Raw genomic sequence first — 13,423 nt, forward strand, 5'->3', positions numbered from 1 at the left:
ACTTAATATTTATGAGTCGAGCATATGCATCGAGTAAACCAATGTTCACAGTTGTGAGTTTCAAGCTTTTGATAGTAATCCGGTCATTCACCTATATGACGTTTGACTTTCCATTGAGTCAATCTTCTGAATGAGATCCTTTTGAATATATTAAAAAACACAACCTTCTCTTTTGTGCAAAGCATGATTTCAAACAGGTCACAATATTATAACTACCATTTATTGGTTTACTGATACTGTATTTGCAAACATGGAAAAGGATTGTTACAAAGTTCCTGTGGATATGAAGAGGACCATACACCTCAATTCCATCATAACACTGACTTTAAAAATCATAGCAGATGGACATAAAAAGGAGAACTTTCTTATTTTTCACAGTAGAAGGTCTTTATATACTAGGCACTGTTTAGCTAGACGTAGTAAATCCTTGTATCGGCTTAGTTTAGAAATTTAATAAAGTGAGTACTCATAATCAAGTCCGACTTGAAGAGGGACATCATAAACCAAGGAAGAGCAAAGTTAAATCTGAGGTCAAAAAATTATAGCACTATGCTATGAAAAGATACAAAGAAAAACCTCTGAGGCAGATAATAACTCCCTTCTCATGACAAAATTCAGAAATCTAGATTTTAGTCTATTACCTATTAAATGCATTCAATTGTGAGGTATTTGAAACCCCAATTTTAGACACAGAATTGTGACAGGAAGGCTCCTTACCACTGAGGATTCAGCACTATGCTTCTCACTATTGCTTTCACACTGCAGTAATGACCTTGTGCTACGTCTTCTCTAACTGCAGACCACATTGTACACAGTTGAGATGATCTTTAAAGCAGAAGCATCAGGCATAGTTACCCAACAGCAGATTTGCTTGTTTGTTTGTCTGTTAACTAGGCATGTGAACTGATCATTACAGCTATTTTCAGTTAGGATCTACCCACAAAGACAAAAGTAAATGCACTATATATGGATGTTTAGCTCATTCAGTCAACCAACATGTTTTTAAGATGGAAAATGGAAGTCTCTGGAGAAAGTGTATGCAGACATGGAAAGCATTTGCAACACCATAAAGATAAAAACAAGAGATCTAAATTATACCTCAGTTCCTGGAGCTGACAGTGATCTAAATCTCCAAGCCACCACACTGTCTATTTTTGAAGTTATTACAAGAGTTCTGAGACTACTTACATAGAAATATTATCAAATATAACACAAGCAAAATATGATTTATAATCTTTAGAACACAAAGGGAGTTAAAATGAATCCCCAGTTCTAATGTTGGACCCACTTCCACTTCTAGAAAGAACTACATAAATAACTTTGCAAAATACATGATCTTTCCATTTTATTGAAGAGCGCAATATGCATAAATCAATACAGCCATCACTAAAATAAAATATGTGCTCCCTCTCTTTACACTTAACTAAGTCTGCAATACAAATGGCCTTTAAATAACTGTGAATTTGTTACGCTGTATCACCTTCTGAGCACAGTCTTTTCTCTCATAAAGTCTAGACAGATTCCTGTTGTGACCAGAGACATTATGCTAATTTCCCTGGTGTACCTGTAAATTGCTGATCTGTTGTAACTAGCAGATGAGCCTTTCACTCCAGGCCAGTGAGCTGTTATGATACAAGAACAATCTTTGCATTCACAGCTTGGCAGAAAGCCTTTAGTAGAAAACCCACATTAAGCCAAAAGCTACTAACACAGGAGACTAGGAATGATCCAAATTAAACCTAAACTATTTCAGCACTTATTCAAAGCTTACGACCATCTTTAGGAAAATGGTTGAACTTCGACAACAGAATTAGAAATAGATTGTGTTCCACATTAATTCTTCTTTACTGCTCTAAGCTGCTGTTTTTTTTATATCCTTCCCATTTACAGCAGTAAATTTAAAATTGTTTTAATATTGAGCATCTTATGCATGCTAATATATTATTCTCATAAGATGAATATGTTAGCATTGCATGTTGTCTATACAACATAAACTACTAGATCATTCTGAAGAAAATAAAGATTTTCCTAGTTTATAATGAGTTTTCAAAGCTGGTCTGCATTTCACCTCAGTATATGAAATTTCACTTCCTTAAATGATGTAAAGTATTATAATGCATTCTGAAAGTTGCGTTTCACTCCTTTACACAATATAATCCCAATACCAAAATTGCTCAGTCCTACTCAGTTTGTTGTATAAAGTAACTGTGCTTTGCTTGAATTTTTCTACATGTCCCAACTATTTATAGGTTCGTAGGTTGGTACTAGGCTATCGGCCTTAGGGCTTATACAAACCTAGCCATAACAATTCCCTGGCTATTTCATTCCACAAGAAATATATACATTGTATAAAGTATACATCCCATAATCATAGGGTCATGGATTAAAGTATAGACTGCATTCAGTGCCATCATTTCAGTACTGTGCAACTTGAATGATCCACTCAGTAGTACTCAACCCAAACAATCAGTAATTTTCAGATTACTTACATTTAATGTCTATATAATTTGCCTGATCTTGAACTATAAATGCCAATCTGCATGTCATGGATGAAAAGGGTAACCTGACTAGTCCAGATACCCAATTAAGTAATGGCAAACAAGGCAATGAATACAGCCTTTAAAATAAATTTAATGTAAATTAAATGAAAATAATAATTAAATAATAATAACTGTATTAATGATAAGTAATAATAATAAAACAATAATAATTAAATTAAATTAATTTTAATTTCTTTTTAAAGAAAACATTTAAAAGCAAAAGTGGATATAGATGAAATGAGTATTTCATATGCAGTCATCGATAAGCAATGTGAACGCTAAATCATGTGAGTGGAACTGTAAATACATTTTCACAACTGACAGTTCTTTATTAAAGGCATAACAAAATCGTTTCAGTAACAGTTTGCAAATTATATTTCCCACTTAATGCACAATTTTATGTTCAAACTGATAAATAATATATTTAAGTGCATTTATATTGAAACTGGAGTTATTGTGTAGTTGATCATTTTAAACAAGTCTCTAATGGTAGCGGTCATAAATAACAGATATGTAATCTGTAAACTAACATTTGTTATTTATATATGTTACTGTTATGTAGTCATTACTGGCATTGTCAATTTAAAAAAATGTGAAAACGCTACTAAAACATGTAATTCTCACTCTGAGTGAATTCATACAATGCAATCTATATGAAAAAAGCTCAACTGTGAAAAGATTTTCTTAAAAAGAAATCTTGGCAGTGTTACAGTGTATTATTTTTCTGTGAATTGTCTTTGGTTATAGTAAAACGGTGAAAGATCAGAAACATGTAACTAGTCCTTGTGAGCTCATATTGCATTGAGTATCTAAGCTGTATTCTTTCTACACACACACACACACACACACACACACGTATATATATATATATATATATATATATATATATATATATATATATATACATATACACACATGTGTGTGTGTTTACTATGGTATATTCAAAAGGGGTCGGGTTGAACAGTTGCAACATGGAAAAATAATGTTGCATTTCAAAACAACGGAAATGTGTATTCAACATTTTCGACATTCCTGCCTTCCACCCATGTTACTCAACTTACCTCTACTATTTAACAGGGGGGCTGCAACCCCCCCATGTGGGGGGTATGCACCCACCACACCCCCCTGCATATTAAATATATCAACACCAAGATCACACTGCAGTGAGGAAATGGCCTACTTCCCTGTTTCTCAATGAAGCATGACCTCTCTCCAAAGTCTTGGCACGACAATTGCCGAAAGGTTGAGTGCACCATGCAACTCGACTGAACAAGATCGACCACTTTTGGTTCGGTTTCCTGCCCCTTGGAAACCATGATTTCGTACATCGGCCGTTTGACTTACTGCAGTTTGCGTAAGTCATAGTAAATCTATATATGTATATATATATATATATATATATATATATATATATATATATATATATTTAGGTATATATATATATATATATATATATATATATATATATATATATATATATATATATATATATATATATATATATATACACACATACATACATTTAACCTAACCCTGCTTTAAACAGCTTGATATATAAACTCTCTCTCTTTCTCTATCTCTATACATATACATTTATCTGTGTTTACAGTTTTGTAAGTTTAATACAGCAGAGTTAACACATATCATTTTATTATGCGTTTGCATTTAGATAACTTGCATCAGTAACATCCTGGTGAAACTGACATCCTGGTATTACGTGATCAAAGATTTTAATTTTCATTATACCTGTGCTGTGTATCTGCTTCTCTTCATTCACAGTGGTTATTTAGTAGAGCAGCATATGTTTTACAAAAGGTTTATATCTGCCTCAGGGATATAGAGCAAACTATTATTTAGATTTATTTGAGGAAAAAGGTGAAGAAGGCAAAAATGGTAATCAGATGTAGTATCGTGGGGAAGAAAACCTTCTTGCTAAATGATTGCACTAATAATTTTTGTTGACTGGATGTATCATATGGGACAAGAAAGCAATTTTAATAGTGAAATTTTCGAAACATGATTCACAGAAAATAATGAACACATTATATTGTACTGTGGATAAAGTGTCAAAACACAGACTGCAGCTAAAAAAAATGAAACCACAGTTTTAATTGCAGTAAATGAATTGCAATGTACATCTGCATGTAGGAAGACAAAAAGACAGCTACTTCTTTCATTTATTAAACACACAACTAAATGTAGAATTCTTTTGCAAATGACCGGATGTCAACAATATGTATAAATGTGCAAGGCAGAATAATTTGATATTTCACTGTCTCTTCTGCCTCAGGAGAAACAACTGCTGACTTTGATGAAGTGTATCCATTTTGTCAGATGGATTTGGAAGAATGCCTCATTCTGAGCAAGTATTATATTAGGCATATCAGCCCATTAGTTTTCTAGCATAATACATGCAACTCTATCAAACACATTCAGTGTACACATACCATGCAATTGATAAAAGATGTGCTGAGTTCTGGAATCGGTTGATTAACAACTATATAGAACATTATCTGTGTCTTCTGAATGCATTGTAAAAATGTTAATTTTGAGACCATATATTTTTACAGAAAGACTCATAAAGCTACAGTCAAACAAAAAGTTTGATCAGTAGCATTACATTTCTTTAATGCTGCTAAACTTGGAAGTGACATGGCTGAACTCCTGCTGGGCATTCAAAACCATCATACACATTACACCGGAGACATAGGGAATGAAAACAGTAAATAAAAAAAAAAAAAACAGTTTGAACTCAGCAAGTGTGATGTTCTTCATGTTTATCACTGATGCAGTTGCCTAAGCTCTATGGGTTATACCCTGCATAGAATATAACAGCCAGCCAGCTTCCTACGCTTCAGAGAACCTTCCACATGTCCAAAGCATTAGCCAGCTTGAGCTGAACTGAATAATAAGACAGGTTTAGGCGTCAAGCCCTTCAGAGCTTTCTTGCTGCAGAAGAGAATTCTCCTCACCATGTTCTCGGGGATTTACAGTCAGCTTGTGCTGTTTCTTTGCTGGGCAGATTAGTTCCCTTGGGTGGAAAAAAAACTTCCACATATTATTTTTATTATTTAAACTTTATTTCCTGTTTATAAGGTCAATTTTAAGCTAGGAGTTTGTATTTTAGTGACTGACATGCAACTTTATTGTACTTTTAAATGGAAGCACACTTTTTTCTGACAATTTCAAAGTCTGTTTAAACATTCTAAAACATATTTTCTATGGAGAGATCTGTTCAAATTACTTTTGGGGTCTGATAAATTATTTTAGAGTGCTCCTTATTGTGTTTTAACTGGAAAAAATACTTTTAACTAATACTTAAATTTTACTGGCCTGTGCTGTTTACTTTTTCTGTGGAAGAAACACAATTTTCAGCTTGACCATGGAACAAACTACCATTCACATGGTTGGTCCTTCTTCCAGCCACAAAAAGAAGTTAGTTAAACAGCCTGTACCACCACACCAGGATATCAATTTGCTTTAGCCACAGAGGATGACTTTGCTGTGACCAAAGCTAGTTCCTCATACCACTCATTGTTTGCTCCAATCCCTCTGGTGTTGTTTATATATCTACTATGAACTATGAGTTTGCCATGTCATCTGTTAATGATGGGGTCCTCACAGTGGGCAAGGGAGAGACACTCATAATGGTCTTGGGAGAATGGGCAGAGAAAATGCCCTGCTTAACTAGAATGTTGCACATATTCTAGAGTAAACTGTTGCTAACTTTAATAATCTCATTTGCCATGAGTATCCTGACAAAAAGACAAAAAAGAGCTAAATATTTATCATCTCCTGCACCAGTTTCACTGGACAGGAGTAGTTTGTTAAGTCTGGTTCACATCTTATATAGGCTATTGATTCACTTATTGGGTGGTTTCTGGTAAAATAAAAAGGGATTCTTCTTTCCAGAAAACATTCATAAAATTAAATCTGGAGAAGAATGTGATGAGGCACTTAGAGGTTTTTCCTTCTTAGATTTCTGATTCAGAATCAGAGGAAAACATGTTATCTGAATCTCCCTGCCAGGGATTCAGTTTCTCTGAGATTATTTCCAGAATGTGCTAATGTTTTCAGTGGGAGAACACTGATGATTCTCAGTCCCTTAAACAATGCTTTGAGCTGTTACAACTGGAATTCCCAAAACTCTCCACCCCTCCCACCCAACCCCACCAGAGGCTGTCAGCATTGGAGGATATGTTTTCTACAGCCTGTAGTTTTCTTGATAGCCAGCCTGCTGCACCTAAGAAAGCAGAAAGGGCATACAAAGCTCCTTAGTCCTTCTAATTTTTATGCACTCATCCAATACTTGGTACAGCAGAACAGAGAAGTAATATGATACAGGGACTCTCCTTCTCCAAATTTTCCAAACAATTTTTTGCTCCCTCATCCAGTTTTGGAAAGAAACAAGGTAAAGAGTCTCCATTCCAGAAAGTCTTAATCTCTGCTTTTCTCATTAGCAGCAGATTGCTTCAGACAAATGGGTTCTGAGTCTGATTCTCTAAGGTTACAGGTGGTAGTAGAAAGAAATTCCTCAATTTCAGGGAATTATTCTACATCCACTGGAACAAAATTCCTTTACTCCCACCTGTTCTACAGCACATGCTGCCTGAGAGGGTAGCAGAAAAAGTTCCTTCTTCCAAGTTTCAAAAAGGTTTTTAGTTAAGAACATTTTTGGTGCAAAGACAGAAAATATTTGGAGACCAGTTGTGGACCTTTCCATCCTAAACTGGTATCCAAGTTCAAAATGTGTTAACATCACAACCAGTTAACCCATCTTCCTTATTTGAGGTTTTTTTTTTGGTAACTTTAAATTTAAAAGACGCTTGGCATCACATTCCTGTTCATCCAAACTTCAGAGATTTCTGTTCTCTGTCTTAGCCTTTGGGCTATCAACTGCTCCAAGAGTGTTCACAAAGTATCTAAATCATGTCATAACCCACTGCAGGCTGCAGGTTATCCACATTTTTTCCATATTTAGATGACTTGCTTATCTTTACATAGTTTATTTCAAAGTGTCAGGAATCTCTCACTTGGAAGAGAGATCTCATGTGCAAGCTGGGTTTCTAAGAGAACATTCAAAAGTCATTTTGACTCCATCCCACAGGATTGTATTTCTAGGGTGTCTACTAGACACCTCAATACAAAAGAAGTTTTTTTGTCCCACAGGAAAAAAATAGATCTATATTTGGATCTATTTCAGTGGTTTTCTACTTAGACTTTGGTCACTTTGAAGTAAAACCTCAGGATTCTGGGTCACATGGCATTTATGATTCTCATGATACCTCTGGCAAGACTCCACATAAAAAAAAGATGTAATGGTATCTGAAATTGATTTGTTCCAGCACCAACACCCATTATCTTTTCAGATTCCATTTCTTGGATTTGTGGGGAAAGAAATTGCTTGGTGGAGACACCCAAAGCCTGGTCTCCCCTTCTTCCATCCTGCTCCAAAGCTGTTAGTCACCATGGACACCTCATACTTTGCTTGGGTAACAATGTGAAGGGGGATACAAGTAGAAGATATCTGGGACTACAAAGACAGACACAAGCACATACATATAAAAGAGACGCTTGCCTTTATAAAGGCACTCAACTCTCTGATACATATCCGGTCCACAGGACCACTTCCAGTTTTTCAGACAATACCATAGTCATAATAAAAGAATGGGTACCAAAGAGATGCTGAAACACTTGACTTTCTTCAGAAATAGAGTGAACCTGTCAAACACTGAATTTAAAAAGCCTTGTCAAAATCATTTGATAAAAACAACCAGTAGGGTTGTAATCGTAAGTTAAAACATGTTAAAGAAACAAATATTTATTCTTTACATTTTTAAAAATATATAATTAAATTACTTAGAATAATAGAATCCTAAATGTACAAATTATTAAAATCAAATACCCAGAAGTGTAACCTTTGTATGAGTAAAAAACACTTTAAATTAATATGGTCATTAAGTCCTGGTTTCTTATCTGCTGCCAACCTTATCTGTAATTCAGCCTTCCAACACTCTAATAAAATATGTTCTTCATCCGGCATTACAAGCTTTCAGTATTATTATTTATTTATTATTTTACATTTGTTAACCAGGGGTGTCTGACTGAGCCAAAAAGGCCCTTTTTCAGCAGAAGCCCAGGGAGAAAAGCTCCACATAGAAAAATTACAGAGAGACATGATCAATATACACATAAATTACAAAAGACATGTTTTTTACAGTGGTATGCAGCACATCAACAGTGGAGAGAACAAACAAAAAAATATTAATTTAAAAATAAAGGTAATTAATAGATTTGTGGTGTACAGCTGAAATTTGGAACATAGGTGGAATACATACATAGTACACAGGTACTGTACATACATTGCAGATTAGCCAGTGTTTGTGAGTAAGATTGAAAACTATTATCAAGTACTCTAGGTTTAGTATGTGTACCTTATCCGCTTTCACTAGCCTGGGGAGCAATCATGGCACTGCCAACTTTGGTTGAGATGTTGCCTGATGAGGTCTTTAAAGGAGGCTTTGGATGATGCGTTTTGAATGCTAGTGTGGACAGAGTTCCATTTTTTAGCCACTGAACTATTATATAGTGCATCTCCAAAGCTATTGTAGCTGTTGGTGACTTCTAGTAGTAGTTTGCTTGATGATCTAAGAGGCCTTTTGGCTGAGTGATGTTGTACTAGGGTTTTGAGGGCAGGACACTTATTGGGGAGGTAACAGATCGAATGACAGAGGCAGAGCTGATTGTAGGTTAGGAGGTTGGGCAGTTCAAGCCAGTGGAGCTGTCTCAAAGTAGTACAGTAATGAGTTCTATATGAGCAATTTGCAGCAAAGCGGGCAATTCTGTTATAGCAGGCTTCCATTTTGCTTAGTCCAGTTTTGTTGAGATTAGTCAGAATGGGAGATGCGTAGAGTAGGGTGGATAGAAGTTGGGAGTGAGCAATGGCTGATCTTGTGTTGCTGGTAAGAAATGGTTTGATATGGTAGAGTGATCCCAGTTTGGTATGTACTTTTTTAATAACTCAGTTGAGATGACTATCAAATTTTAGGTGGGAGTCTATGGTTATTCCCAATAGCTTAGCCTGTGCTACTGGAGAGATTGGAGTAGCATTTGTGGAGTAGATAGTGAATTGATTGTTATAAGTGTTTTTGTTAGAACTGGTTATAATCATAAGCTGAATTTTCTTTGGATTGAGGATAAGTTGGGCTTTGGTAAGGTAGTTTTCAGCGTCAGAGAATGCTAGTTGAGTTGTTTGCAGGAGGGTGGGAATATTTTGTGCAGCACAGATTAAGGTAGTGTCATCTGCATACTGAATGATAGATGCATGCTGTGTGGAGGTATGGAGGTCATTTGTGAAGACTGTGAATAGTAACGTCCTAAGTTAGAACCCTATGGGACTCCTATAGTTATGGGCAGCTGAGGAGAGAGAGAATTTTCCCATTCCACAGCTTGGTACCTGTCAGTTAAGTAGCTTTGGAACCAGGTAAGAGTGGAATGTGCTAGGTGATATTGGTTTAGTTTGTTTAGCGGGATTTGGTGTGAGACTGTGTCAAATGCTTTGGACATATCCAAAAAAAGAGTTGACACCTGCAGGCCTTCATTTTTGAGCCGGTTTACTGTGTCTGTGAAGCAGAGGAGGGCTGTAGTGGTACTATGGGCAGGTATGAAACCATGCTGAGTAGGTGACAGGATGTTGCTCTCTTGGAGATATTTTAGCACCTGGGTATGGATGCATTTTTCTAGGATTATGGTCAGGAGGGAGAGTAAAGCAATGGGTCTGTAGTTATTAAGTTCAGTGGTGGTCCCTCTTTTATGTATGGGTGTAACAAGATATTTTCCAGAGTTTGGGCACATAGTTTTCAACAATTGATCTGTTTATGAGAGTGGAGATTGGGATAGCAATAGCATCTGCTGTGAGTTTCAAGAAATAGCTGTGGAGTAGGTTGGCTGCTGTTGATGAGGTTTTTAGTTTGGAGAGCATGCTTTTGATTGAAGTGGTGGAAACTGTTTTGAGGGTAAAGCTTGTATTAGTGTTATTTGTGTTGGGGGATAGTGAGGAAGGAACTGTCCTGTGATACTAAGGATAGAATTGAGTTCACAAAGTGGGAGTTGAATTGTGTTTCGATGGGAACTTTAGTGTCAGGGGTGGCTGGTTTGGGCGTAGCCTTTTGGGTGGGTTTTAGTAGCTAGCTTACATATTTCCAAAATTTTTGGGGGTTGTGTTGGTATTTAGTTTGTAATGTCATGTAGTAGGATTTTTTTGCCCAGCCTAATGCATTTTTTTGCACAGTTGCACAGTTCTTGGTACTTAGTTAGGCTTTGTGTTTCTTTGTTTTTTTTTTTTATAGTAAAGCCAGGCAGTGTCTCTAGACTTGAGGATTTGTTTGGGTTCTTTACTGAACCAGGGGTTTGTAGAGATTCTAACATTGTTTTTTGCACAATGGAGCAACAGTGTCTAGGTGTTGTAGAAATGTTTTGTTGAAATATGCTATAGCCTGGGCAAGTGGGAGGGTTTTTAGGGGGGTCCAGTCACAGTTACAGACTAAAGTACTGAGGACCTCAGGAGAGAATTTTTTTGTGTTTCTAGTGGATATATAGTTAGTGGTTTTGCATATGCTTGTTCTACTACATATAAAGTATATTATGTTGTGGTCACTTAAGGTGTCTGGGAGACGGCCTGTGTAGGGGTACAATGTGGGATTGTTAGTTAGGACCCAGTCAAGGATGGATTCCTTTTTAGATTTTTTATCGCATCTAATTGAAATTTGGACTAACTGCTGTTAGCCATGGAGATTTATTAGATTACTTGGAGGTTCTGATATGCCGATGAACCAAACTAGGTTGAAATCCCCCAGAATAAGTGTTTCTTGTGAGTATGTGGAAGAACACCAGGATAAAAAGTCTTCAAGGCTAGTAGGTGTATTACCAGGTGGAATATAGATCACAATTGTGGGGATGACCTTTTTTGGGTGAAGTTGAAGTTGTGAGATAAGTCTGTCCCAATTATTGGGGGAGGGGTAGGAGTTTGGTAATTGATGTACAGTTAAGTTGGACTTGTACAGTAATGCAGTTTCACCCCCTTTATGAAGTGGTCTGTCTTGTCTAATGATATTTTAGCTGGTAGGGAGGACTTCTGAGTTAGCTGTTTTTATTTAGCCAGGTTTAAAGCAGCTATGTCTGGGGAGTAGTGTGCTATTGTGGCCTGGAGTTCCGGTATTTTATTTTTAATACTTCTAATATTAATATTTAGCATTAAAAGATGGCTGGTTTTGCTGCTGTTGTTTATTTGCCCAGGGATGAAGATAGTGTTATATCACAGTAATATCTGTGAAAACGAATTAAGAGAAAGTATAGTCAATAAAGCAAAGTACTATAACCTGTCATTTTCTGAAAGAAGTGCCTTAAAGGAATTGAGAGAAAACAGAAATATCCATATTATGAAGGCAAATAAGAGCAATACCTTAGTGGTCATGGATACATCAACCTATAATGAATCCATCAGTAAGTTGTTATCCAATGACTCTTGTTATGAATTGTTGATATTGATACTATCAAAAACATTTTGCTGAAATTGATGAGGTCCTTTTTGACTTATTTTGCCAAGAACAAATAGATTGGGAAATATATGATGACTATTTGAAGGTGGAACATTCAAAAATGGCTCATTTCTTCAGAATACCAATGCTACATAAAAACCAAAGCAATCCTCCATTTCGGCCTATTGTTGGGGCTGAATTTTACAAAACTGAACCAATTTCAATATACTTAGATCACATGTTAATTCCAATAGTTCAAAAATCTCATTTTTACCTGAAAGGTTCTTGGCACCTTTTGAAACTTTTAAGTCAGTTTTCCAATCTTAACGAACAGTGCATTTTTATTTCTGTCGATGGAGTATCCTTATACACCTGCATTTACCAACAGACAGGTGTTGAATTAGTCGGGATATCTGTGTAACTGTGTTCCACTCTTGAAAATACTGCAATTAACACTCTCTGTGAGCTACACAATCTTGTTCTAACTAATAATTTTTTTTGAGTTCCAAAGAAAGTACTACAGACAAAGAACTGGTGTTGCCATGGGATCTAAGGTTGCTCCAGTTTTTGCAAACTTGGTTATGGCTGCTTGGGAACATTCTAACATCATCACTCATGAATATTACAACAAAATACTCTTTTACAAGTGGTACATAGTTGATTTATTATTCATCTGGAATTGCACACCTGATGAATTTCAGGATTTCTAGAGTATTTAAACTCCAGTACCACATTTCTCAAGTTCACAATTAGTGGTATAGGAAGAACAGTCAGTTACTTGGATATTCATCTATCTATTGACCCCAAGCATGGTGACATTCATAGGATCATAGGAGATTATTAGGCTAATGGCTCTGGGGCCCTTACAAGCCTAGCCAAGAGTTTATCCTCAAAAAAGAAACCACAATCAACACCTGTCGCCCCTGTCAACGGGAGACACAGGTGGAACCCCTGGGACAAATTTGTGGTTACCCATTCACTCATCAAGGTTGTACTTGAAGAGGGTTAGTGATGTATTTTGTTTGACATGTATGGGGTGTCTATTCTAGAGACAAGGCAGTCTCTGGGGGACAAATCTGTCTCTCCAGCAGGTTTTGTTAATGTCACATATTACATTTAAGCCTTTAGTCCGGGTATTACATGAGGAGTTAGACTTAGGGATATGAACCATCTCTAGTAAAGCAGGGTCTGAGATTGCATTGTAGGTGAGACACAGATTACCTCTGAGCAATCTTCACATAGGACAGGTGTTGGAGGCCATTCGTGGATTCTCCTTGTGAGGTATATCTGTGGCCTTTCCATATTAATTTAGAGTGTTTTACTCACACAAAGGTTATAATTCTAGGC

This window comes from Protopterus annectens, chromosome 8.part0, assembly GCF_019279795.1.
Source record: "Protopterus annectens isolate FY-2018-M chromosome 8.part0, PAN1.0, whole genome shotgun sequence".
In the NCBI taxonomy this organism is placed as follows: Eukaryota; Metazoa; Chordata; order Ceratodontiformes; family Protopteridae; genus Protopterus; species Protopterus annectens.